Source organism: Ambystoma mexicanum, chromosome 8, assembly GCF_040938575.1.
Source record: "Ambystoma mexicanum isolate Mex_15411 chromosome 8, UKY_AmexF1_1, whole genome shotgun sequence".
Lineage (NCBI taxonomy): Eukaryota > Metazoa > Chordata > Amphibia > Caudata > Ambystomatidae > Ambystoma > Ambystoma mexicanum.
Window position 1 is genome coordinate 1,075,925,805 of NC_090929.1, and position 27,768 is coordinate 1,075,953,572.

The following is a 27,768-nucleotide window of genomic DNA, read 5'->3' on the forward strand; positions in this document are numbered from 1 at the left end:
AGCAATGATGTATAGTAAAGTCATCTTCCTAGAAGCATATATCATGGCTTTAGAAGCCAGGAAAAAAAACAACCAAGAAGCAAACCAAGATTCATCAGCCATGCCTAACCAAACATGTGGGAAAGATGAGGCTCATGCAGTGACGACAAAAACTATTGAAACTCAAACAATTACCACGATAGACTTAACAGCAAGTAAATCATCCACAGAAAAAGATACTAAAGTAGTTGAGACAAACACCTGCTTAGGACAACCAGAGTGTATACTGAACTCAAACAAACCAGAAATCACAATTAAAGTACCAGGAGATCAACTTCAGGGAGGAGAAACCGTCCAAAAAAAAAAAAAAGAAGGAATAAAAAAATCGTTACCTAAGATGCCTAAGCCATGTACAGATTCAGTAGAGACGATTTTTCAAGTCTTCAAGCGGACGGTAAATCACAAAGATAAAGCATGCATGGAGGAGAGCTTGGACATAAACACAGAACCCATGAAAAAACAGGAAAACTCGGAAACAAATAAGACAGCATCACCGAAGATGACTTATGACTTTTTGGAAAACGACGAACTAATGAACCTGAGTCAATACGTGTCAGAAGATTCTACTTTAGACTTAAGCCCAAAGAAAACCTCCAAAAGTCTGTATCTACAATCGGCCGGCAAAATTAATAAAGCAGATAATAACACAGAGATAAACTCACAACGGACCAAACAACGCCAAAAACAAAAACTGGTGAAGAGCCGTAGTAGAGACAAAAACGAAATTGAGGTCACTGAAACGTTGAGACAAAAAACTCTGAAACAAATGATGGAAACAAAAAAGGAGAGAGAAAGGGCGAGATCAAGAACACCAGAACAACGGAGTGGTAGAACTCTAAAGAAGGTGGATCACCATTCCCGTGTAAGACTAGAGGCCCATGAGGGAAAACGCTCAAATCTAACACAGCAAGATGATTTTCAGTATCGCCAAGACGAGCAAGAGAGCAAATGCAAAAACTTAAGAGGAGATATGTCAACGAGCAAGGACCCGAAATACAAATATGCCAAACGCGGAAAAAACGATAAGACCACCACAACTTCATCACGCGGCTATGGAGATTTGAATCTACAACATAGAGATAGTACCAAATGGCACAATCCAAAGCCTAGGAAATGGGACCAAGCGAAATGGCAGATTAAATTGACGCAAGTGGAAGAAAATGAGGACAAGGTAACACTAAACAGAAACTCGGTATTAAAGTTGTTCAAATATATTCGAAACCTAAAATATATTAAATCAGAAGATCTATTAGTGGTAGAACCAAGTCACAGAAACACCAAGGCCAGAACCTACCTGCATATAGCGTCAACGAAGATAAAAAACACCCTTCTTGACAATAAAAGAGAACTAGGAAATATGGGATACGATTTAAGAGTGTACCAAGTGACGCAGACAGAGCAAAAACATGACAGCAAAGAAAGGACGAGGAAAGAACCTCTAGATAAAAACCTAAATAAGCAGAGTAACTCCAACTTACAAACAAAGAAAAGCTACACAAGTCCCAGAGCCAAGGAAAAGACGGAAAAAACGAAAAAGCAAGAAGGTCAAAAATCACTGAAGTTAAAGGAAAACATCCAGTACGGAAGAAACGAGACAGAAGATAAGAGACATAGCTATAGTGACATGGAATCATCTTTGCGAAAACAGGAACGAAAACAAGAAGATCCAAGAAATACTCATAGAGCCAGGGAAACAGAGGCTCGCAGGAAACAGAACCAGGAGCAACATCAAAATAAAACTGAGAACGAACCTTCACTAAAATGTGCCCCAATGAAAGGAATATGGTCCTGGCTGCCAAAAGCACTAACAGAGAAGAAGCAAAAATAGCAGTTTCCCGGAATCGAGCACATTCAACGAGGGAAATACAAGGGAGGAGAACAGAAGCAGTCAATAAAAATGTGCTCGTGGAACACGAGAGGACATCTTCACCTCCTATCGCCCAGCGACATGACTTTAGGAGCATATGATTTAATATGCCTTCAAGAGACCTGGCTGTGTGAACCACCCTCTATGCGTGGATTTGATTTAATCTTGGCACCGGCAAATAAGGGCCGTTTGGGAAGACCATCTTCAGGGCTTCTGATCGCCTGCAAAAACGGAAGTGGGATCACATTAGACAAGACACTGATTAGTAACCTGGAAATATTGATGGTGAAAGCCTCATGGACTCGTAAGACAAATAATAAAGAGGGCTATGGAAAAACACCATTAATAATAGCAAACGTCTACTGGAACCCAGCATCTACAGAAACAACTATCTTCCTGGAGAAAGTCGAAGAAGCATTGGATATAGCCCTGGCGGACCACTTAGTAAACCACTTTATGATCTGCGGAGATCTAAATGCAATATGCTCTACAGATCCAGATAAAGGAAGCAGCCAAGCAAACAGACAGCGGGGAGAACAGCGCGGAATACTATGGACCCGTCTGATGAAATCAAGAAATTTGCACAATTTACAGGAAGCCTTCCCAGACCCAAAGCATCTGCCAACATGGGAAAGAAATAACTCAAAGGCAACAATAGACTACATGTTTGTCACAGAACCGATCTTGGCTATAACAAAAGACTTTGGAATAATCAGAACACAGGCCAGTGACCACAATTTGCTCTCAACCTCTTGGGAGGCATCAAGCCCCCCAAACGACTACATGAAAACCGGCATTACAATCAACGGACAAGGCAATCGATTAAAACTATCAAAGGAGCACATTGTGGAACTAGAAAATCGATTTAATTCCATGACGGAAATAGCGGAGGAAAATAAAACTAACTATATCCCACTTCTAATAAAGTACAAAAAAACTCCATTTGTAAAAAAGTTCGGGGGAAATCCACCAAAACACGTGTTCAATAAACCCCTGGTGGAGAAACGCCGCATCCTTCGTAAAATCCAACGTAGAGCAAAAATTAAAGACACACCTGCAGCATACGAAGAAGCAAGGGCGGCAGCAAAGCACTACAAAGCCTGGGTTAGAGGACACAGGTCAAAACTCTACCAACAAGACTCGGAAAACATCTTGAAAATGATAAGTGGGAGAAACACAAGAGAATTTTGGAGCACCTTGAGAGACAGGACGGACGTACAAGAAAAATCATTAATAAGTGAGGTGGGCGAATCAACATGGGTAAAACACTTTGAAACAATGTACTTGGCTCCAACAAAACCCTTTAGTGAACTCGTTGGATACGAGCAAGGCCCTTGGCTAAAAATAGACGACTCTGAGGAGATCCGACTAAAGATATCAAGTCTAAAGAACTCAAGAGCCCCGGGGCCCGACGGGGTCACAAATGTGGACTTAAAAACAAATCCCGAAGAGTGGGCTAGCCTTCTGAGTAAAATCTTCAGAAAATGTTCGGATTTGAGAACAATACCGCCGTCCTGGAAATCAGCTACAGTGGTACCTATTTTCAAAAAAGGTGACAAAAAAGATCCAACGAACTATAGACCAATTGCGCTACTCGATGTCATAGGGAAAGTGTTTGGAGCAATGTTACTAGACCACTTCAAGCGTTGGGCAGCAAAAGCCCCCTGTGAAGACCCATTTCAAACGGGATTTAAGAAAAACATGGGCACGACGGCCAACATTCTACTCCTCTCCGTCCTGAAAAATAAAGTCCTGGAAGGGGGCCCAAACATCTTTGTGGCCTTCATCGACCTGACCCAGGCCTTTGATCGTATAGACAGGGCTAGGCTCTGGTCTAAACTTGAGGCATGGGACTGTCCCGCAACCTTGCTGAACCCAATCAAGGCACTATACACAGACACCAATATGCGGATCCGTTTGGACCAGAACGGTTTATTATCAAATCAGATACCAACAGCTAGAGGTGTGAAACAGGGGTGCCCACTGGCCCCGGCCTTATTCTTAGCATTTATTGGCGATATAAATGGCTCGGACACAACTATACGATCCTTCCCACCGAAAATTTGCAAAACACCAATAACGAGGCTCTTATACGCGGATGACCTAGTACTCTTGGACTATACGCCCGTGGGTCTACAGCGACAAATGGCAAGTCTGCAAGATTATATGCAAGAAAACCGGCTAGAAATTAACATCAAAAAAACCAAATTGCTGAGATTTGGAAAGGCGACTAAAAAAAGCAAAGGACCGAGCTTAAATCTTGAGGGCGAACCAATTGACACAGTCCTGGTCTTCAAATACCTAGGAGTCACATTAGACAGCACAAAACAAGACAAAGCGATGCAAATAGCGCTAACAACGAAAGTAAACCTAATGGCGGCCCAAGCCAGGGCAATAGATAGAAAGTTTGGCAGATACTCGCTGATACCAGTGCGAGAATTTTATAAGAAAAAAGTTATGCCAACTCTAGCATATGGAGGCGATGCCATGATAAACTTGCCTTTAGACATCTGGACAAAAATGGAGTCAAAGTTTTGGAGAAAAGTCCTCAAGCTGCCCAACTCAACACCAGGTGCCTCGATTCGTAGAGAACTTAGCTTGCCGTCCCTGAAAAGCTCTGTTGAACAGGCAAAATTGATGCTCTATAGGAAATGCCGGATGGCGGAACCCCCATCAATTTACAATTTAATAAACCAGGAACTCGAACGAACCAACACTGGAAGTCTAACGAAATGGAAAAATGACAACATCCAGGTGTTGGAACAAATCCAGGAGAATGAAGAAACACTAATCACTAATCCGAAACTAGTCCTTAAAAAACTAAGAGAATACGATTGGATACGAACTCTGGAAATTGCAGGAAAAAATAAGTTAACCGCACATCTGCCACCAAACGTAAAAAGACTAAATGAACTACAAGAATTCATCAAAAAATTCCCTTGTAGGAAGGGGAGAGACATGTTACTACGTGCTCGCCTCAATCTTTTGCCAACAAACGAGATCTTAGCAATAAGAGGTAAAACTGAATCCAACTTCTGTCGTTTTTGCAACATACAAGAAACAGAGTCAATACGTCATTTACTGCTAAAATGTGCTGCAAACCAACAAGTAAGAAGCCGCTACTTGAGATATATTTTTACGGACTTTATTATAGCTGACGAAGATACTTGTTGGGCTCGCTTAATGGGAGGAGACAGGACAAAATGGCAGATAGCGACGTATAAAATACTAGAATCACTAAATCTGCCACGGGCATAGTCCGCGAGGACGGCACATTTTAAAGCAACATTTTAACCGATATTTTAGCGACAGCATCAGCTTTATGCGAGTTCTATGATAAAAAGAATCACTTTGTAAAAATCTGTTGATTAAATACAAAAAAAAAAAAAAAAAATTATTTGCATCAAAAGAATTATTTCTAAAGAATGAGAGCTACAAAATGAAAAAGTTTTTTTAAACAGTTAGAGCATGTGGGCATTCTTGGTGTACAAGATGGTTTATCAAAATCCAGAGAGATTTCATGTGCTGATTTAATGAATGGAAGTTTTGTTAAAAATTGACCTAAACATGTTCTTATATCCAGCAGAGTCAGTGAATTAAATAAAATTACACAATAATTGGCAAATATTTAAAAACGATTTCTTATCTGATTTTGTTTCCAACTGTTCCAACATTTGCATGCAGAAGAAGCATGTGCATAAAGTCCTTCCCAGAGCTGAATGGGCTTTACAATTAACTAAAAAACAAATCGCAGCAGTTAAAAGGGAAATTCCCTTTCCTTAATTGTCAACTGTGCAATAATGTTAAGAGTGGCACAATAAATCTTCCATATACTTGCAAACCAGCTTTGTTGCATTATGATGGTTATGATTCCTCAAATGTGATTTACGTATTGAGATGTGTTTTTGGAATCTGTCACCTAGATTTAACATCCAAAAAATGAAGGTGTGAACACAAATCTAACATAAGACTACCGAATATGACCTCTTCTGCTTCTCAACATTTCAAAGAGCTTAGACACTTAGATACACAATTAGAATTTGTTATATTTGGAATGTACTTTATTTGAGGCTGGTAAACTCTTGTGCTGTGAAAGACGTTATGGCCTGGTACAATGTGGAGGTGACCTTGGATGCAATACGCTCCGGCAGGACATTCCTCTTGAGGGGGGAACAGGGTGGGATCTACTGAAAGTGTCTTATTTGTGTGCGTAGGGCATGAGGGAGTTCTACATAGTGGTAACACTCATTTTCGGACAGCTCATGTGTGCGCTGAAGCTCATCAAAGGGTGTGAAAATCCCCTCCTTTATCAGATCTTTTAGCGTGAGGATATTACAGTTGACCCACACCATGAATCTGCCTATCTTATTAACTTCGGGTATCTGTGCATTATACAACAGTCACTGTATTCACGTCAATCTATTTCCCCACCCAATATTTGTATGCTTTCCATATCTGTATGAGTCATGACAGGAAGGGCAAATTCACCATTTCCTCCATATAGGATTTGGGTTGGCAAGAACGCTTCTATCCATGTCTTCTCTGCTTTAATGTGAGGTAAATGGGATTGCAGTGCAACTAATAATTGACCATCACAAACTGGCTTGCCCAGTAGTAACTACTCATGTAGTCTGATGCCTCCCTCCCATACTGAACGTTAAAGCATAGTCAGGGCAATAAGAGGATGCTTTCCGCCCCACACAAGTTCCCTGTGAGCTGTATCAATTCATCAAATTCTTGTATAGGGGTTTGGTTGCAAACTCCGACCCTGCCTTAAATAATTACAGGACTTTTGTACAACAATTTCGTGAGAGATTTGAGAGGCCGGACATTTTGTATACCTCTTACGAGAATCTGTTAGACACCAAACAGGGTACATCTGATGTACAGACATACGTCTCCAACTTTCAGTGGATTGCACAGGAAACAGGCTGGCCAGACTAAGCAAAACAAACTCTTTAGAAGAGGATTGCACGAGGAGATAAAGGATGAATTATCCAGGGTAACTAGACCTGCGACTTTTCAGGAATTGGTTGCCTTGGCCCTCCAGATTGAATATCGAATTCAAACGTAGAGCTGAAAGGAGACCCAAATTGTTTCCTCCTCACACTCCTCCCTCCTACCTACCTGTTACCTCCAAAAAGACCAACTTTCAAATTGAAGAGCCTATGCAGATCGGAATGGCCAGGGGCCCTCTGACGGCAGCTGAAAGAAAACGACAAAAGGATCTGAGCCTATGTATGTATTGTGGCTCCAAGAAACATCTTCTGCGAGACTGTCCCGGAGGTCGGGAAACGAAAGACCCCGACCCTGAACAGAGACAAAGAAGGGGCTTCACTGGCTAATCCCTGTGTTACCAATCCATCTGTTGCTCTGGATCCCTCACTCCAGTTAATGGTCCTTTAGGTAGTTCTAGAATGGACGAAGGACCATAGGGTTGAATGTCTTGCCATGCTGGACTGTGGAGCAACTGGGAATTTTATGGATGACCAATGGGCAGGGGATCATGCAGTCCCCAGAAGAGATAAACATCAACCTATTCCCGTAGAAGGCGTGGATGGCACCCCTCTCTCCTCTTGTCTGATCAGGCAAGAGACACAATAGGTTCTTGTCAAGATGAAGACACACCATGAGAGAAAAGTATTTGATTTAATTAAGGCAGCACACTTTCCTATGATCCTGGGAATCCCGTGGCTGAGAAAACACAATCCCAGCATACACTGGGGTTCCAACACGGTGGAATGCCACTCCGAACTTTGTTTTCAATCCTGCCTATCCCAGGTCAAGGATCAAACCTATCAAGGAATTTCGATTCCAGCAAGGAGCATCAACTCCATACCGCTAGTATATCAGGAGTTTGAAGACGTCTTTGCAGACACACAGCCCGACCACTACCGCCACATCGACCGGAAGATTGCAAGATCGACCTCATAGCTGAAGCAGTTGTGCCTTTTGGGAGGATGTTCCCATTGTCTCTCCCAGAGGAAGAAGCATTAAGGGAATACCTAGCAACCAATCTCCAGAACAGCCTCATACAAGAATCCACCTCTTCAGCAGGAGCATCACTGTTCTTTATCCCCCAAAAAGGAACAAAAGAACTCAAACCCTGTATTGATTTTCGTGGTCTCAATAGACTAACAATCAGAGACAGATATCCCATGCCTCTAATAAAGGATATAATGGAAGCAGTCCAAGGAGCTAGATGGTTTACCAAGTTGGACCTCAGAGGGGCATACCACCTCCTACGGATACAAAAAGGGGACGAATGGAAAACAGCCTTTCGTACACCTCATGGCCATTATGAGTACAAGGTGAAGCCCTTTGGTTTAGTTAACGCACCAGCCCAGTTTCAGAGATTTATGCATAAAATCTTCAGCGATCTGCTCTTTACTTCAGTAGTGGTGTATTTAGATGACATCTTGATCTATTCCACAACACTTGAACAACATCTGCAACAAGTAAAAGAAGTACTTAGAAGACTCAGATACTATTATCTGTTGGCAAAACCAGAAAAATGTCTGTTTGAAGTCTCTTCGGTTCCTTATTTGGGCTTTATTCTGTCAGAGAATAAGATTGAGATGGAAAGACATACAGAGGTTCTTAAGGCTATCCAATTGTTATCGTAAATTCATAACCGGTTTCTCTAACCTACTCCTACTAATCACAGCCCTGTTGAAGAAGGAGAAAAAGTTTGACTGGAACCAAGAAGCTGAACTCGCATTCAAACAACTTAAGTTTGCCTTTACCAGCGCCCCAATCCTCAGGCAACCTGATCAATCCTTACCCTTTATAGTAGACGGATGCCTCCTACGGAGCTCTTGGAGCTGCACTGCTTCAAAGGAAGGAAGACCAGCTGGAACATCCAATAGCTTACTACTCAATAACTCTTACCTCCAGTGAAAAGAACTATTCGGTGATTGAAAAGGAGCTATTGGCCATCCGACAAGCTTGTGAAGAGTGGAGACATCTGCTGCAGGGAGCCAAGCACCCTTTTCAGGTTCGCACAGATCACCGGAATCTCTGCATCCTACAACAAATGGAATGTAGGAATTCTCGCCATGCCGGATGGGCATATTATTTCTCCCAATTCGATTTTGATCTTGCTTATCTGCCGGGGAAGGAGAATCACTTAGCAGATGCCCTCTCACGAAGCTATGGTGAAGAAACGGGAAAATACTCGGGACATGAGTTTCTATTAAAAGGGAAGAATTTTATAGGCACCATTAATACCTTTCTACAGCAAGTGCTGGAAGCACAGAAGGAATCCTTTGACTTAAACATACCGTCATTAACCAAGAAGGGGAAGTACCTATTTCAAGGAGATTTATTATACTTACCAACTTGAGCCCTCCAGACCCAGGCTCTAACCTGGGGTCATGACATACCAATGGCTGGACATAAAGGCCGATCTGCCACTCTGGAGTTAATGAGAAGACACTTTTGGTGGCCAACTATGACAAGAGACACTCTAGAGTATGTCTCTTCTTGTCCTGTTTGTGCGCAAAATAAATACAGTACAACAAAGCCCTGGGGACTCCTCCAACAAGAACCCCTCCCCCCGCAGGACCTTGGCAACATCAATCAATGGCTTTTATTGTGGAACTACCTGAGTCAGAAGGGTATACAGCAATAATGGTGGTTGTCGATTGTTTTAGAAGGCATTCCATCTGCCACTATGACAGTCGAGGTCTTTCTCAAGGATGTAGTACGACTGCATGGATTACCACTCACTATTGTTTCAGACAGCGGTACGCAGTTTACTTCCAAATTTTGGACTTCCTTATGTAAGCAATTACAGATCCAAACAGCATTATCCTCTGGATTTCATCCAGAGAGTAATGGACTAACAGAGACTGAATGCCACCCTCGAACAGTACCTCAGATGTTTCTGCAATCAAACACAGAATAATTGGCACCAACTCTTACCGGTGGCCAAATTCTCATGTAATAAAAAATTCACCTAGCTATCGGAATGAGTCCTTTTCGGTGTACGTATGGGTACGATCCCAAACATATACCCTTCTCCAGAATTCAGTCCACCAATATACCCACCATCGATCAATTGTTGAACACTCTGAAACAGATCCATAAGCAAGCCCAGGAAACCCTGTCAGCCAGTCGCCGGAAGTATAAGAAATTGGCAGACAAGAAAAGCAGGACAAATCCAACTTGGCAGGCAGGGGATAAGGTCTGGCTATCGACCAAATACCTACCCAGGCGAGTACATTCAGGGAAATTTGCTCCAAGATGCATTGGACCTTTTACTATCAGCCAACAGATCAATCCGGTGGCTTTCCGGTTAATTTTACCATATCCCCTTTGCAAGATACATCCAGCGTTTCACGTCTCCCTTCTTAAGGAACACAAACCTGACCCACATAACGGACAGATGAAAAAGAAGATACCAAGTTTGGACGACACCCAGGAGTATGAAGTCTCCCGCATTTTGGACTCCCCATATAAACACAGGGTGGTTCAATACCTCATTCTCTGGAAAGATTACCCTTGGACGGGAAGATCTTGGGAGCCAGTAAGTAACCTTAACGCACCCAGACTCCTGCGTCCGTTCCATCGCAACCATCCGGGAAAGCCTGGGGGGGCCTCTTTGAGAAGGGGTCATACTGTCATGACGCGCACGCCATGGAAGCTGTGGTGGAAATGGAAGAGGGGCTAGCACAGGCCTGCCGGGAGAAGTGAAAGTAATGGTCTAGTGTCTTTCGTCGCACTAGGATGTGTACAAGTACACGCCCATTCAAGTCATCTGTGCGTTGCAACCCTTTGTTCACTACGGGTTAACACACTGTGTTTCTTCTGCTCTTACGGTAGTAAGTGGCTTCCTCTTCCCTTGCTTTTTCCCTCTTTTGTTCTTGTTTTCCCCTCGGCCTTCCTGCCAGTCCTTTTCCCGCTTTTGTGCGTGGTCTTGCTTATTTATCCGCCAGTCCTGCACGGCTCCGTTTCCTCTCTGTTCCATTTCTGTCATCCGAGACCTCACCGGTAGTTTCCAGCCTCCTTCCCCTTACCGGCTGTTGGTTCCGCGATCAGTGGAAGGTTGGTTCCAGTATAGCTCCACAGAGCTATTTTGCCTTACATTTTGAGGAACACTGTGGCAGGCATTTGGCGTTTTCCAGGGTATTCTGGTAATTGCAGTCCGCTCTATAAGCAAGATCTCTACACTCGACCTGAACCTGCAATTCAATCACATCTCCAGGGTTTTTCAGCTATGCTTTCCCCTGGTAGTGGGGCGAGCTCCCTGGGGGTCCCACTGCCGAGCAGATAGCTTATTGGCAAGGTGGTCTCCAGTAGAGCCCGTTCTAAGGTCAACACAAAAAAGCCGGACAGTGCGTGGAGAGAAAGGAGGGCGATATCATCAGAAGAATCATCTGAAGATCCAAATACAGGTGAGGAGGAGGGGGAGGTTATTAAGGGCATTGAACAGGTCGATTCTCCTGCGGTTGGTGAGATGTACCTGGGCAGCATTAACATTTTAAAAAAGATGGCCTCCCCTAGTAGGCTTAACGAAAGATATTTCCAATGTTTCCCATCTTGCAAAAAGCATTCATTAATAAGGTGAAGATTACAAGAGGAAAAGAGGAAAACCCCAAATGACCTGCTCCTATATGTATGCCTAACTATTTGAGGCCATCCCTCATGGTAAGGGCAGTCGGGAGGGAGAGCCTGATTTCCCCCCCGCCCCCCCTGTATTCGGAAAAAACACTGACTTATGCCAGTTCATCATGAGTCGACTGAATATCTCATATTACCGAAGCCTTCTCGTTGCTATCGGAATGTGTCAGGTGTCCCAAATATATCAAAAGGTCATCAGCATATATTGACAGTCCTCCCCTCCGATTGGCCAACGGAAACCTGCCCATGTTGGATACGTTCTTAATTGGGTCACCAGTGGTTCAATGGCCACAGTGAATAGGGGAGTAAGTGCTGTAAGGAACTCAATGGTGGCAACAGTAAAGACAAACACAAGTGATTGCATTTCAAGGGTGTTTATTCAACTGTATAATGGGGTAGGAAAAACACCTATTCAAGGGGATTGGGTCCTCCGTATTCCATATCTGACAGGTAATCACCACAGCTGTGCTGCTTCGGAAAACTTTCTGCGTCCTGCGTGGATGACGTCGATACGCTCTCCTTGAGGGCCTCCGTTGAGCCGACATCACCCGATGTTATAATTAGGACGCATGACGCCCGTAGCCTCAGTTCCGTTTTTTCCGCAAACGTGTTCGCTTCAGAGATCTCGGCGCGCCTCGGTCCTTCTGAGTTTGTTCTTTCAGTTCCTTGAACCTGTTCGTATTTGTGATATTATGTCTTCCTCTTCTTCTACCCCTTCTACCCAACAGTCGTGTTTTAAGAAGTGTTGGGACTGCGGGTCCAAGATGTCGTTGACGGACTCGCACGACGCCTCGGTGACTACCACGACACGGACGACTGTGTAGGCTGCCAGTCGCTTATATCGATGGCCTTGCGGGAGCGTAAGAAGAAGCTGTCTGTAGGTAAGGTGGCCAAGCCTCAGAAGTCGAGGCCCACTGGGCTTTTGACGGACGATTAGAGGGGCGACTCTCTGCATCGTCGTCGTAAATCTGGGGGGGGTCTCTGTCCAGGAGTAGGTCCCCCCATTACTCTGCCTTTTCGAGGCACTCACGGAAGCGCCGTCACAGGTCGCCTTCCTCGTCCGAGGACTCTGCCCGTCGGCGGGTTGCTTGTCCCAACAAGCATTCCACTCCTGCGGAATGGGATTCATTTCGGCAGGTGGTGATGGCGATTTTTCAGTCGCAGGGCTCCATTCCGTCCGCGCCGTCGAAAGACGCTGGCTGTGACCATGCTAGAGACACCACTTGCATGCCTTTGGGCTCGGGTGGTCGTTGCGGTCACCGGGAGCCTTCGAGGCCCTGGTCGGACAAGGATGGTCACTCTAGCTATGCCTGCTCCAGCCATGTCTGCTCCAGGTCCCGGTCCTCGACACCCTGGAGACCGTTGGAGCCTGTGAGGTCTTCGAAGAAGACATCGACGCCTTCAGCGCCGAGAATGTCGAAGGACTCTCTCGAGGCTCTGCCTCTGAGGAAGCCGTCGACGCCATTGGCGCCAAGGTTGTTGAAGGACACACTCGGGGCACCGCCCTCGAGGCCTGTCGAAACCTTCGGCGCCACGCTCGACGCCGATTCCGTTGACGGCTTTTGAGGCGGCTTTATTGGAGGTGCCCCGAAAACCAGTGGACTCCCCGAGGAAGGCCCTTTAGAAGTTGGCTAGGCCTGTTTTTGAGCCTTTTTCTGTGCCCTCATCTAGGGAGTTATTCCAGCCTCTGGATTATATTTCTGAGGTGGATGAAGGGGGTCTGAGGAAGGTGAGGTTCCTGCAGAGGTTCCTGATGACCTCCTTTCTGGTCATAGCCAACTTGAAGACTTGCATCAGTCTTTACACGACACCAGTGGTCTGGACACCTCTCCGGAGGTGGAGTTCGGTAGGCCTGAGGCCGGCACGCACGCCGAGTCCTCGTACCGGCGCCTTATGTCGAGGGTGACAGACTACTTGGGGTGGTCTGCGCCACCTGGGGATTTTCTGCAGGATGACCTGACAGATGTCCTCTACCAAGGTCCAGCAACTGACCCGGTACTGCCATTCCATATGGCATTGCAGAGAAGGGTGGCAGCGGCTTGGACTGCTCCGGAGAGTCTCCCGGCAGTGAGCAAGTCTTTGCCGAAGAAATACCGCCCAGCTAATAGCGACCCCTGCTACTTCACCACGCACCCCACTCCGGATAGTTTGGTGGTGTAGGCGTTGCACCCTACCATCCCTCCTGATAGGGACGACTAGCGTTTTGATGACTGGGCGAAGAAAGTGTTTTCTTCAGGAGGTATGGCTCTACAGGCAGCTAACTCCGTGTGTGCCTTGTCACGTTTCACGCACACTCTGTGGAACTGTATTTCATTAGTGGCTGAACATATTCCCGAAGGGGAGGAACGGGATGGTTTTCTTGCTATCGTGCAGGATGGCAAGGATGCCATGTGTGAGTCCGTAGTCGGGTCTGGACATGGTAGATTGTGTCAGCCGGTCCATGGTGGTGAGCACCGTAATGCGCAGGTTTGCGTGGTTGAGGAAGTCGGGGGTTTGCTGCTGATGTGCAGTCCCGGCTTCTCAACATGCCCTTTGATGGTGAACATCTTTTTGGCAGCCAGGCTGACGAGAGCCTTGAGAGGTTGCAGACCTCCAAAGCTGCAGCGAAGTCGTTGATCGCTGCAGTTCGCCAACCTCCGCATTTTCGTCCGAGGGGATAGCAATGGATGGGAGGTTCCTTTCGATACTACTCATCCTTTAGTAGATCGAGGGGAGCTGCAAGTCAAAGGGGCCACCGTAGGAGTACCAGAGGTGGAAAACCAGGTACTCGAGGTGGCAAGGCCGCTCGGGCAGTTGCCTCTTTGTCCTCAGGCACTGCTGCAGCTGCTTGTAACGCTCACCTGACTCCCACGGAGGCGCTGGCCTGGTTCGCGCTGCTGTGACCTCTTCTAAGGTGATGCGCGGAGTTCGGAAGACGGACTGGACCGGGCCCCCAAATCTGGCTTGTCTGGCTCGCAGAAGTATCCTTCTGTAGGCGAAAATAGGGGATTAACTGTCTGCGGGGTAATGCAATCGGCCTCCCACTTTCCCCTCTCACCCTCCTCGAAACCCTTCTGTGATTCCTCGTAGCGTCTCACCATAGGGTCTGGAAGGACGAGCTCTCCATCCTGCTTCTGATGCAGGGGCGCGTTGGTATCCAGTTACTTCACTGGATTTTTGGATTGGTGAGAACCAAACTTGCTTGGCTTCCAGGTAAGTTTTTTGATAAGAGGTTCCCCTTATGTCCATGCATTAATGTACTAACGCTAGTGTCTTTTTCCCCATAGGGGCCGGGGTACGGAATGCCGGGGAACAGGCACCGACCCTAGACGAGAGGTGAAATCCTTGTAGAAATCAGGTAAGTCTTTAATGAGCGTTTTTTGGTAATGTCTTTTCATTTGCTCATTAATGCTGATGTCTCTCTTTCCCCTTAGGGGCCGGGGTCCGGAAATGCCAGGATGCGGCGCGGACCCGAAATGAAGAGGGAATTAATCAACGGATAAGTCTTAACATGGAGATTTAGCTTTCCTTATTCCCTTCTCTCTCTCACCTTTTGTTCTGGTCTTTTTCGCCCTAGGCGCTGGGGCGTGACTGCAAATCCGGATGATCGTCGCTGCTGAACATGGAGGCGCCCTGTAAAGGTGAGTGGAATGCGGCGCTGCAGCGATCGACGTGATGAGCTTTTAAATAAAAGTTTTCCTTTTCAGGATTGTCGGCGAGATGTCTCCAGGATGCGGATTTAGCAGGTAAGGACTTTTCATTCTTCTGTTCTCTTCTTCTCTTCCTTTGCAGGTGATCCAGGATGCTGGCAGGCGTGGCAGAAGTCAGGATGCAGGAGCAGACACAGTGAGCGTCCAGCTGCTAGATGCAGAACAACGCGAAGCACGTGTGGCTGTTCGGGTGGGGTTTAAATAGCCTTGGAAGAAGTTCCAGGTATGTATCCTTCCTCCAATCAGGTATGTATCCTTCCCCGACCACGCCCGGATGGTAAATTAGTCCCACAGGTAAAGTAGTTCCTTTCAGGCCTCAAGGAGGCCGGGATTCTGCAGCATGGTCTGCATCAGGTAAGTGCACCCAAGCACTCCCATAATGTCTTTTATGATCCTGGTGCCATAGGCGCCAGGACACAGTCCAAAGGGCCCCTATATGGGATTGCTGGGTCCTTCCTTGGGGAATGGATGTCCGCTTTCGGGGACGCAGGGCTTGAACCGGCTCCCTGGGAGCGGGCATCATGACACTGCTTCAGCTCAGTCATGAGGCCATGTCCCATGGTTCGCCGGTTGGGGGAAGGCTGGCACAGCATCTTGTAGAGTGACGTGCCATTACTTCAGATGTGTGGGTTCTGGATATCGTAGCCCACGGCTACTGACCTTCCTTTGCGGCAGAGGCCTCACGACAATCCACCAGGGAATCTCTTTGAAGAGTCCGGATCCGCTCCTTGCGCAGGAAATTCAATCCCTGCTGGAGAAAGGCGCCATAGAACTGGTGCCTGTAGCGGAGAGGAACAAGGGATGATATTCCCCTTATTTTTTGATTTCGAAGGACGACGGAGGATTGAGACCCATCATGGACTTGCGCGGTTTGAACAAGCTCCTCAGAAAGGACAAGTTCAAGATGGTTACTCTTTCTCAAGTCCTCCAGGCCCTTCAACTTCAGGACTGGTTGGTGTCGCTCGACCTCAAGGATGCTTATTGTCATGTGCCGATTCATCCCAAGCACAAGAAGTACCTGAGGTTGGCGGTCGGTGACTCACATTTTCAGTTTCGGGTCCTGCCGTTAGGCTTGACCTCCGCCCAAGGGTTTTCACCAAGCTCATGGCGGTGGTGGCAGCGTATCTCAGGAAAGGGGGGATTCACGTCTACCCCTACCTGGACGATTGATTGATCAGGGCTCGCTCTCCCGTGCAAGTCCTGGATCATCTGTCCGTCACCTGCCACTCCCTTCACAAGCTGGGCTTCTCCCTCAATTTAAAGAAGTCCCACTTGGCACCAACTCAGCGGCTCCAGTACACCGGAGCAGTGCTTGATATGTCCCTGGGGCAGTGTTTTCCTCTCCAGGTGAGGGCTCATCACATTCTGCAGATGGTGCACAAGTTTCAACATGCCCAGACCCTCCTGGTGCCCGGCCTCATGGCATCCTGCATTCTTCCGGTGCCAGAGGCCAGGTTGCAGATGAGATCTCTGCAATGGGCCCTCAAGCTGCAGTGGTCACAGTCCTCTGGCAGGATGTCGGACCCCGTTCAGGTGCCGCCCTCGGTCGCCCAGGACCTTCTGTGGTGGGCCGTCGAAGGCAATCTGATGAAGGGGGCTCCGTTTTGGCTACCCTGGCCGGAGGTGACGATCGTGACGGACGCATACCTCACGGGATGAGGAGCTCATGCCAACGAGTTGACAGTCAGCGGTTGTTGGTCTCCGTCGGAGTCCAGACTCTTCTGGCCGGAGACGAAAATGAGACGGCGGACGCTCTGAGCAGGCAGAGCGTGATCTCTGACGAGTGGGAGCTGGCTCAGGAGATTCTCCTGGAGATCATCGCCCTTTGGGGGACCCCACAAGGGGATCTCTTTGCCTCCATTGTCAACTGGAAGTGCAAAAGGTTCTGCTCGCGGGAATTTCCTTCAAGAGGAGCCTTAGGGGATGTGTTCATAGTGGAGTTGTCCTTCCCACTGCTGTACGCGTTTCCTCCAGTCTCCGTCATCCCGCAAGTGCTGTGGAGGTTACGGAGGTTCGGTTCTTGGATGATCCTCATTGCTCCAGCATGGGCCTGGAGGACTTGGTACCCGGACCTTCTCGACTTGTCCATCTGCCCTCCACGTCGTCTTCCCTACCAAGAGGATCTGCTCTCACGGGAGGGAGGTCCGGTTCTCCATCCAGAGGTCAGATCCCCCATCCAGAGGTCAGATCCCTCAACCTTCACGCTTGGCTTCTGAAAGGTTGAGGTATAAGGATTGGGACCTCCCTGAAGACGTGATGGAGGTGTTGCTTTCGGCCAGACGGCCTGCAACAAAGTCCTTGTACCGTTGCCGTTGGAGAAAGTTCTGCGACTGGTGCAATGTTAAGAATGTGGATCCTTTTTCGTGTGACATTCCGGTGGTTCTGTCTTTTTTGCTTTTTTTTAGCCCACAGGGGTCTACAAGTGGGTACCATTAAAGGTTACCTGGCGGCGCTGTCCATATTTAATTGCTCATCTAGGAGTGTTCTTATTTCAATATTCCTTTAATTTCTCAGTTTCTGAAAGGGCTCACTAATGTGTTTCCACGTCACCTTTCCACGTGCCCGGTTGAGATTTGAACCTTGTTCTAAAGTTCCTCATGGGTGCTCCATTTGAGCCTTTGCATTCTTGTCCTTTGAGACTGTTCCCTCTTAAAACTGTATTTTTAGTTGCGGTTACTTCCGCTCGCAGAGTGAGTGAGTTGAAGGCACTTTCTGTTAAGCCACCCTTCACGGTGTTTCATAAGGACAGGGTTGTCCTTAGAGTTCATCCTTCCTTTCTTCCGAAAGTGGTGTCGGAATTATCATTTGAGCCAGAAGGTTATTCTACCGGCATTTTATCCTCCTCCGCATCCTGGTAAGGAAGAGGAGAGGCTCCATAGGTTGGATCCTAGGAGAGCTTTAAGTTTCTACATTTCCTGCATGTCCCGGGTCAGAGTGGACGATCAAGTCTTTGTTGGATACATTGCAAGGCGTTTGGGACAAGCTGTTATTAAGCAGACGTTGTCCAGATGGATTATCTTGGCAATTTCTGAATGTTACCGCTTGGCGGGTAAGGACCCTCCGGTAGGCCTACGGGCCCATTCTACTAGGGGTTTGACTGCCTCTACTGCCCTGCAGAGGAGTGTTCCTATTCGTAACATCTGTGAAGCAGCCACATGGGCTTCGGTCCATACTTTTGTAAGACACTATTCCCTAGATTCTATCCATGGGCAGGATCTGGCCTTTGGCAAGGTGGTCCTTTACTCTGCAATTTAATTGGGCATTCTAAATTTCTATGTTCTAAATTCTTTTCCCTCCTCCATACATTGGTACTGCTTTGGGAGTCTGTCATAGATATGGAATACGTCGGAGGACCCAATCCCCTCGAAGAACAAGTTCTTACCTGGTAACGTTCTTTCGATGGGATGGTCTGACGACGTATTCCATATCGCTCTCTCCCTATCTGCCCCGCTACAGAATTTCTTATGCGATTGCAGCTTACGTTTCTGCAAGGCTTTCTGTGGACATACTGGCAGAAGATCAGTGCCACACGTTCTGGGAAAAAACTACAACTGAGGCTACGGGCGTTGTGCGTCCTACTTATAACATCCGGTGACGTCAGCTCGACGGAGGCCTTCGAGGACAGCGTATCGATGTCATCGCAATTGACGCGGACGCCGAAAATTTTCTGAAGCAGCACAGCGGTGGTGATTACCTGTCATAGATATGGAATACATCGTCGGATCATCCCATTGAAAGAACGTTACCAGGTAAGGAAGTAACTTGTTCATCTAAATCAAAGATGGGAGCAAGCTACAACCATCAATTAATAATAAGGCAGTCCTAGTGGTGTCTTGTCGAATAAAAAGGGCCTATACTAAAAAAAACCTTACCGCTAAATTACAAAATAGTGTGGGATAATGTTCACCAGAAAAGAAAGGAGTGTTCACAAAATAAGTCAGGATGGTATAACTGGGGTCTCCCTTCCCCATGTTTTTAGCACGGGACAAGGCGGGACTCTCAAGCACAGCACACTCCTTGGCTTCTCCAGCACGGGCTTACAATTCGCTTTCAAAATATCAGGGCCTTCTGTGGCCAAGTCTCTTTTACACCAAGTTTCTTGCCTCACAGGGCCTGATGTGCTATAAACAACAAAACAAAAGCTCCTGTCAATAATCTTCCAATTGGGTGATTTTCCTTCAATCGTGGATCCCGATCAACTGGGCTTCGATCATTTTTGCAACGTTGACCTCCCTCAGTCGGGTTCACATTTGCCAGTTTAATACAATTCACTTAGTTGGTACACCTTGCAGGATTCACTTCCCTTAGCCTGACTGGGGGATGGAAAAAAGCTCTCTTTTTAGCCCCTAGTCAGACTTCACACATTTACTGTGCGCACAACGTTACCCTGTTAGGCAGAAACCTGTGCAGTTCCCTTAGAGACCACTGCAAAAGACTTAGGTCTACAGGTGTTGGCAGTAAACCCAATTGGTAGCAGTCTGTACCACCCAGATATACCTGGTAGCTGTGGCTGAGCAGCCAGACTTCTCTCAAGAAGAGTTAGACAGTATATAGAGTATACAAGATAGGTACCAAAATACCGTAGCACAAGCAAACGCTGACCAGAGCTTTGGTATCAAAGTATATAATTATTTATTTAAAGACACACTTATAGAAACACTCCAGCACTATTATTGTAAGCAAGTTCAAAACACAGTCACTATTAATATATATACATCCCTTATTCCTTATTAGACAAGTCTTAGTTAACACCACTTATTTCCAGACAGAGGTGAGCGCTTAACTGAAGATGGCACTCCAATAAGTCATCAAAAAAGGGAGGGACAAGGCAGAAATTAGAAAAGCACACAACACTAATACTTTAGAAGCACCCAGCAAGGCAGGAAAGTCAAAGTCTACTTGTGAGCAAAAAGTTCAGATGCCAGGGTCCCTCTTAGAGAGACCAGAGCACCAATGCGCCCAAGATCACACATAAGAGGCTTGAAAAAGTCTTGCAGAGAGTTAAAAAAGGAATTGGTTCAGCTCAGAAAAGTTGTTAGCCAGCCTACGGTCAGCCCACGTGGTAAGTCGAGGATTTAATAGACACACCGTACAGACTGTTGCAAGGGAGGCTAGGCGGACACAGTACCTTTAAAATGGAGAGGATCCTCCAGCGGGGGCAGTTGTTCCTGGCAGCGGGTGCAAGTCGCGGCGTCGTCCAGAGGAAGAGAAGATCTCGACGTGGAGGAAAGCTGAAGGTCGTTGCACTGCCAGGGAAGAAACCAGCCGCGGAGTTCTCCGGTTAAAAGGCACTACCCTTTTATTCGCGGTAGTGGTAAATCGTGGTATCCCGGTTGCAGGGTGCTTGGCACAGGCAAGGCGGCCCACGAGATGATCCGGGAAGGCGAAAAGGCGGGCAAACTGGTTATCCCCACCAGTCAAAGGAAGAAGACTCTTCGGAATGAAGATCTTCTCTGTTGTCGGGAAAAGTGGTGCGACGGTTCAGCAGGGCTCCACCGGTGGTGTCGTCGTTGGAGGTTGGCTCAGCTTCTCCCTCCTCGGATTCTTTAGGTCCTGTAGCGACTTCTGAAGTTCCAGTCCCCAAAGCCCTGCTTTTATGCAGAAAACCCCCATTCATCAGTCCTAGCTGTCACTCAAACATGCTAAGTGGTGAGCCGGGCGGCTCACCACTGGGCCAATCACACAAGAGTGCGACTTGAGTTGCTGAGGCAACTCGTTCCAGGGTGCCTAAACCCCCCTCCCACACATCCTGTAGACCCTGACAGAGTGGCACCACTTTTGCAGGCTTCTGTGGAGAAGCCCGCCAAAAAGTGGAACAAAGGGCTCGACTTGGGTTGGAGTTACAGAGGCGATCCCAAACGCCATTTTAAAACTGAGTTCTGGCAAAAAGACCCAACCGGGAAATAAATATTAAATAAATAACCCGGCGGTATCTTGCACCAAAAAGTGGTGCGTTTAAAATGAATGGGAAAATCCCATAGGAAATATTCTGGTGGAATATTTCGCGTGGTAACCACTGCCACCAGCCAGAAACTCGACTAGGGGGGACTGCACAGTGCCCCCTCGAAAAACAGACCCAGGGGCAATCTAATTACCCCTACCAGTACTTCCACAATATGATGGTTTGTACTGGTTCTGTTCCCAATTTAAGACTAGTAAAGTCAATGGTAACTTTACATGCCTTGGGAGACAGTAGTCAGTCCCAGGGTATGGAGTCTATGTTTGGGGGTCACTGTGACACCCCTGTGTTACTGCACTGAGGGTGCTGTGTAACACACTTACCAAAAATACATGAAACCCTATGGAGTAAAAGACCCCATAGCCCATTAAACACATTACAAAGTCAAAGGATATGTCAAATCATGTTAAGAGTGGGAGAAAAAGAGTCTCACTCTTAGCAGGGGAAAAAAATAAACCCCAAAAATCCAGCAAAGCTGCTGGGGAACTAACTAGGTTTGGGAAATTAGCCTTAACAGAAAATTCTCCCTAACATACCCTCAGCTGGGGGCACGTGCCTGTTTCACAATGTCAAAACTTTAGTAATGGATTAAGGACTTTCGATTGTACAAGGGATTTTGGCTCGACCCTTGTATGACCACCTTAACTCTCTATGCCAGCCTGTCCTATGGCCTCTTGTTATTCTAATGGTCACAAGAAAAGGGGACCAGCCAGAATCTTTAGAATGAGTGCCCCCATGGTGCCGGACCACTCTGCAGCTGGTCTTTCCCTGGGCTTTAAAAGTTCAGTAGCACACAAGTTCTTTGTTCATATCATCTTACCGTTTGCCACCTTTGTTGAAAACCGTCTGGTTTACCATCGGTTCTCCCGGTGACTCACCGGATGTACTGATCTTTGTTGTTTCTGGAGTCAAGGACAGAACCACGGTAGCAAACGTGTCTCCCCACCTTAGTTACCAGTGTGGGACGGTCCTGTGCACCGTTGACATCTGTTACACCACACGTCAGCTGTAGTTCCCGGTCTTATGATTCCTTTCACTGAGGCTTTGCGTGTCTGGGTCGAAAAAGGGCAAGGGCACTTCTCTCCTTGTCCTTTCTGATCTCGCTGCCTTTCTTCTCGGTTTGAACTTGAATAGCTGCTTCCTCTTGCATTTGGCCTTGCTCAAAGTGTGCTCTCGTGCTCCGCCATTTGTCCCTGTGGGGAAGGGAAAGGGCCGTCGGGTGTGTGTAGTTATTGTCAATTGCCTGACCCTTGTGTTGGGACATGTCAGGTAAACGGCTCTGGTGTTAGTCCGTTGTCTTTCACAGAGTAAGAACGTGTTTGTGTCGGAAGGGGGGGAGGGGTGAAGCATCTAAGTATCCTACAGGGTAGGATGGGAAAAAGGTGTTATAAGGAAGGGGGTACTGCATCTCACCCATCTGTGTCCCACTTCCACTCCCCGAATACCCCCACCCCCATCCTGGTGATCCTCCCGCACTGGTCCCCCCCCCTTAGGAACTACATCCAATAGCGATGGCCGTGTCCTGGCCACCTGGATGACAGATCTCGGGGGACTTGCAGGTGAGACACCTTCAGGTTTCTCAGTGGCCACCCCTGCCTAGTTCTGCATCCCGAAGAGAAGGATCTAAAGGTTACTCCATTCACCCCGACTTCTGCAACCAGTGATTCATAAAGCTTGCAGGCCCATCAAATAAAATGTTCTCCAAATCCCATTCGTACCATGATTTCCCCATCAGCTGTCCCACAACACTGAATTGAAAGCTTTCTCAAAGTCAACGAAGAGGAGCGCCAACAGTTCCTGAAGGGTGGAAGCCTGTTCAACTTCTAGGTGCGGGCACCAAATGTTCAGGCGAGTGGATTTGGCATAAACACACACTGGCCTGGATTGACCAAAAAGGAGATCGATTAGCAAGCACTTTGGCCAGTATCTTAGTTTCCCTGTTAGTAAGTGAAATATGTCTATAATACGAGCATAACTCGGAGGGTTTACCTTTCTTGGAGAAAACCACACTACTGGCCTGCCGAAGATCGGGGGCAGGGTGCCGATTTCTCTGAAGCGAGAGAAGAGATTTAGTGCTTAGTTTCTTCCATAGACCCCGTGGATCCATGCAGGGCTCAATAGTGTGTCCCTATACATTTGTATATTGACTGGCTCTAGCATTGGGCTAGGTTTAAAATGAATAGGCTGATGGCCATCTTTGTAAATCTGAGAATGACAACTTCGCTTTATCATAGCTTTTACAAAACCTAAAATAACATGTACATTAAATGCTATAAATTGAGATGGAGTACCCATACAGGCATGCTTATATTTAAACATTCATTATTATGAACTGTTATGTGCAGAGCAAGAATGACAATGTTATGTTCATAATTATGCTATTGAATTAGGAATGGGTGATATGCTTTTTAAAATAATATACATTTTCTCAAGTGAAGATACTAAATAGTGTTTATTGATTCTAAATCCGGGGAAAGTGTGTATCTACACAATGTATGAATACTTGATAAATGTTTTTAAATAAAGTATTATTAAACCTCAATCACTGTATATTTATTGTTAACTTAGTCTTATGTTTTTTTTTTTTTACAGTCATCATGGAACACTTTTCTCCTAAAAGACAGGTCGTTTCAATCGCAACCTGTTGAAACTATTATGTCATTGAAATATATTTGAATGCGAAATGTGGTTTTGAGGATACGCTTTTGGTTGAAATATTGGAAATATACAAGGTATTTTCACATATGAAATATTGTTCATCTTTCAAATAGCATGCATATGAAGTTGTAAGTCCAAATTGTTGTAATAAGGAGATGAAGGGAAAGGAAAAGGTATATAATTGTATGTTGTATTAAAATCTGGGTTAATTGTCTTCACAATTATATAGATATATTTATTCCATATTCACTTTTTGTTTCTTTTAAAGTTGTTTCTAAGTAACATGTCTTCAATCTTACATAAAGGACTTGTTCCTTCAGAGAATGTGGTAGACTTCCTTCTTTCTGTATTTGGATATGACTTTTATTTTGTCACGATGGTGTCCCTTCTAAATCTTTCTTTCACTTTCAGGTGTCTCCACTTTATCTAATCAACTACTTCCTCAGTTGCCTGTGGTCCTCCGTGAACCCGTTCATATAAAGGTACTGAGCTCATAGAAGTACTTTAAGAATCACTGTTAAGATCAATGTAGAAAAATAAACTTTTGTTCACCGAAGCGAAAAGGTGGACTGGGCCCTACCAAACATCTGCTGGTATGCTTGTGAAGCATGACATTTTGGTACGGCACCTTTCAACAGCTACTTTGTCATAGATCCCGTGTTGGGACGGCTAGCAGGGATCTATTGGCACCCGCATGTTTAGGCGCTTAAAACACACAAGGGAGGGGGATGCTATAGCTAGATATTTAGGTTTTATACATGGCTGTAGCCAAATCAGTTTTTTTGCTATAGCATTTCCCCCTCCCCCACTCTTGCATGAAACATGTTTCCAGGGTTGTGAAGAGATGTTAGGTCAGATTATTGCGTAGACATATTATTAAACCAGATTTGGTTCCACAGAGAGGGTCCTACATGCGCTACTTGGTATATATTCTATATATATTCTATAATTTCTATGTTTGAAAGGTGAAGTGTACTGTGCATGCCTCAAGAAACTTGCTGAACTTTTTCAGCTAGATATCATACTTTCCAAAGTCGAAACCATTAAATGGTGGGTCAGAGAGAGCCATCTCCATGACAGCGATCATATGAAGCAACAGCCTCCAGATTTTTGTCCTCTGTAGTGAGGTTTTGCACAGCATTCACCAGTTCCTGCAACTGGGCCATCTCTCTGGTGGCCTATTGGCATTGCAAACGCTCACCTTTTGTCTGTGACAACTGCTTCCATGATCTAACCTCCAAAGAAGGGGAGTATTGTGCTGGTTTGTTTTCTCTCTGTCTGGAATGGAGTCAGTGTGTATAGAAGTAGGAATGGTCCCTACCGACTGCCTACATGCCTGCTTACTTGTGAACAACTAAAGAGCATCTTACCAACAGGGAACTAGGACAGAACCCAAGGGTGCGATGCAGAGCTTAGCTGGATAGCCTGTGTTCGCCGTCTTGAAAAGACTAGACGTTCAACGGATTATGTTGATTTATCGTGATGGAACCACACATGTCCCTTCTTGAGCGCCCTTGTAATGCATTATGGAGACTAAGCCATGTCTTTCTCTTTCTTCTTGAGGTGCTTGGCATACTAAGTTATATCGGGGGAAGGGCATCGGGTCACTTCAAGCCAGTTTTCCAGCAGGAAATATACCATATTGTCGCCGTTATTTGTGCACCCCTGCAGTCACTGTGACTTCGGGGGCACACAAAATAATGACTCCCATTACTGCCCCCAAACAGAGTGGGGGTTGCAGGGGTGTCCCTCGATCTCCTTGGGGGCAGTAACGGGAGTCAGGGGATGCGGGGGTGTCTCTGCTTACCATTGTGGTAAGCGGGGGACAACAAAGTTATTTAAAAAAAACAAACAAAAAAGCACCTGCGACGTCGGCTCCGACTCATGCAAGTGGGAGGAACCGATGCTGCAGGGATAGCAGGGAGTTGGCGGCGCACACAGAAGTGTGCCGCCGTGAAGGTAAGTGGGGTTGGGTGGGGGGTTAGGGGTATGCAGGGTGACGGAGGTGGGTAAAGTGATCAAATAGATCACTGCGCCATGCCGTAATTGGCATCGACATTTTTGTTGCCGCAGTTACGGATGGCGCAGTGGTCACATATATTCCTTCCAGCATAGTTTTGCTAACTTGTTCTTAATCACACCGTTCCCCCCTGCTCCTGCTGACTGGGGACATTGTGGACAGTGTAAATTGTGCTGTGCACATTCAGGGCTGTCAAAAGGCCTTTTCCAAACCTTATTTTTTTGGCCTTTTTTTTTTCTTCTTACGTTGCCCCTAGGACAATCCCTGTCCATTTCTACGCTACCAATTCTTGCTCTTCTTTATTCAGGTAAGTTTCCTGTAATAGGGAGATATCTATTTTCTGTCTCTTTAGGTACATCAGGACCTTATTCCGCTTAATATAATTATTTAGCCCCCTTACATTCCAGGTCGCTATCTTTATGTCTCCCATCCTATCGGTTTTTTACTCCACCTGTCTCCACCCCTACTCTCCTTTCCTTAGCTTGTGATTGTAGGCTCGTCCCCCCTACCACCCCATACTCCTCCCCCTTTCCTCCCTTTAAACACCCCAACTCCCGCTCCATCCCTGGGTCTCAGGCTACCCTGCATCTCGTCCCTTTCTCGGACCTTGCCGATCCTCGCAGCTCAGCAGGGGGATACCGCCCTACCAGTATCCCGACTAAACTTACTACTGGGGGTGATAACGCGTTCCATCTCTGTCTCCCACATTCGTCTTTCATTTCACTACACTATCTACTGTCTTAAGGCCTTTTGTGCACACTCCCCTTAAACTCCCAATTTTATGTTTTATAGTCTAGTCCAAAGTCAACGTCATTGCTGTGAATAACATCACCCCACCTGCTCAGTGCAAAGTACTTCTCTGCGGAACCCAAGTTCACTTATCCGGTCTGCTCTCCGTCTGGTCATCTGCTCCTGCCGGCAATTCCGTGCGTCCAACCATGTTGTCGCTTCTTCCGGAGTTTCGAAGAAATTCGCCTTGTTGTTTTGCATCATTTTCAATTTTGCTGGGTACAGCAACATATATTCATATCCAGCCTTGCATAGCCTTCTTTTAATGGACACATAGTTCAGCCGCTGTTTCTATACCAAAAAGGTGTAATCTGTGTACGCTGTGATGGTCGCAGATCCTCTGCCTATGCTCCCCCCTTTGCGGAAGTGCTCCAGTATCTTCTCTATCTTTATAGTTCAATATCTTGGAGGGTCTCCCGACGGCAGCCTCCTGGTCAGGGCCCTGTGCGCCCTCTCCACAGTTAATCCCTGGGTGAGTGCTCCACCGTCTATCTCCTGTAGCAGCATATTCTTGACACAGTCCGACAGGTCCGAGCCTTCTTCTCCCTCCGGGAGCCCCACAATGTGTATATTTTGTTCCAGCGCGCCTGCCCTTCCGCCTCCTCTGCCCTGTTTTTTAGGTTGCACACTCGTTGTTGTAGCACAGTGACCTCTTTGGCGTTCACGGTGAAGGTGCCTGTGTTAACCTTCACAACACTTTCCAGTGTGCCCGTGCGGTCTGCCAGTTTTCTAACATCTTGCCGTAGAAGATTGACATCCACAATGACAGCGTCAATTTTTTATTCAAGCGAGGTCTTTAATTCCGTGATGGCTGTTTCAATCTAGCATTCCCAGGATGTCTTCAGCTCTGCTATGGCATCCAGGATCTGATGATCATTTCGTGTCAGGGTCACTTCTCCTTGCATATCTTGCTTCTTAGGTCTCCCAACCTCCACAGTTGAAGTCAATTTGGCAAAAACCTCCATCGTTGTTTCCCTTTAATTTTTGCCCACGTTAGATGCCATTTCTGCTCTCGTATTTATGTCTCTGTCACCAGTGCCTGGGTCACCTGATTGGTCCAATACCTTTCTCCTGGGTCTCAATTTCATGGTGCCATCATGCAGCTACTCAGTCCGTTAGTTCT

General features: G+C 46.5%; 1 long non-coding RNA gene across 1 annotated transcript in view; it reads left to right on the forward strand.

The window, feature by feature from the left end:
* The window catches only part of LOC138472745 (uncharacterized), a 410,520-nt gene that overhangs the window by 48,945 nt on the left and 333,807 nt on the right, over window positions 1-27,768 (forward strand). The window contains exons 2-3 of the long non-coding RNA XR_011268671.1: window positions 23,771-23,910; window positions 24,248-24,318. This is a non-coding gene — a long non-coding RNA (uncharacterized lncRNA). The remainder of the gene's footprint in view (window positions 1-23,770; window positions 23,911-24,247; window positions 24,319-27,768) is intronic.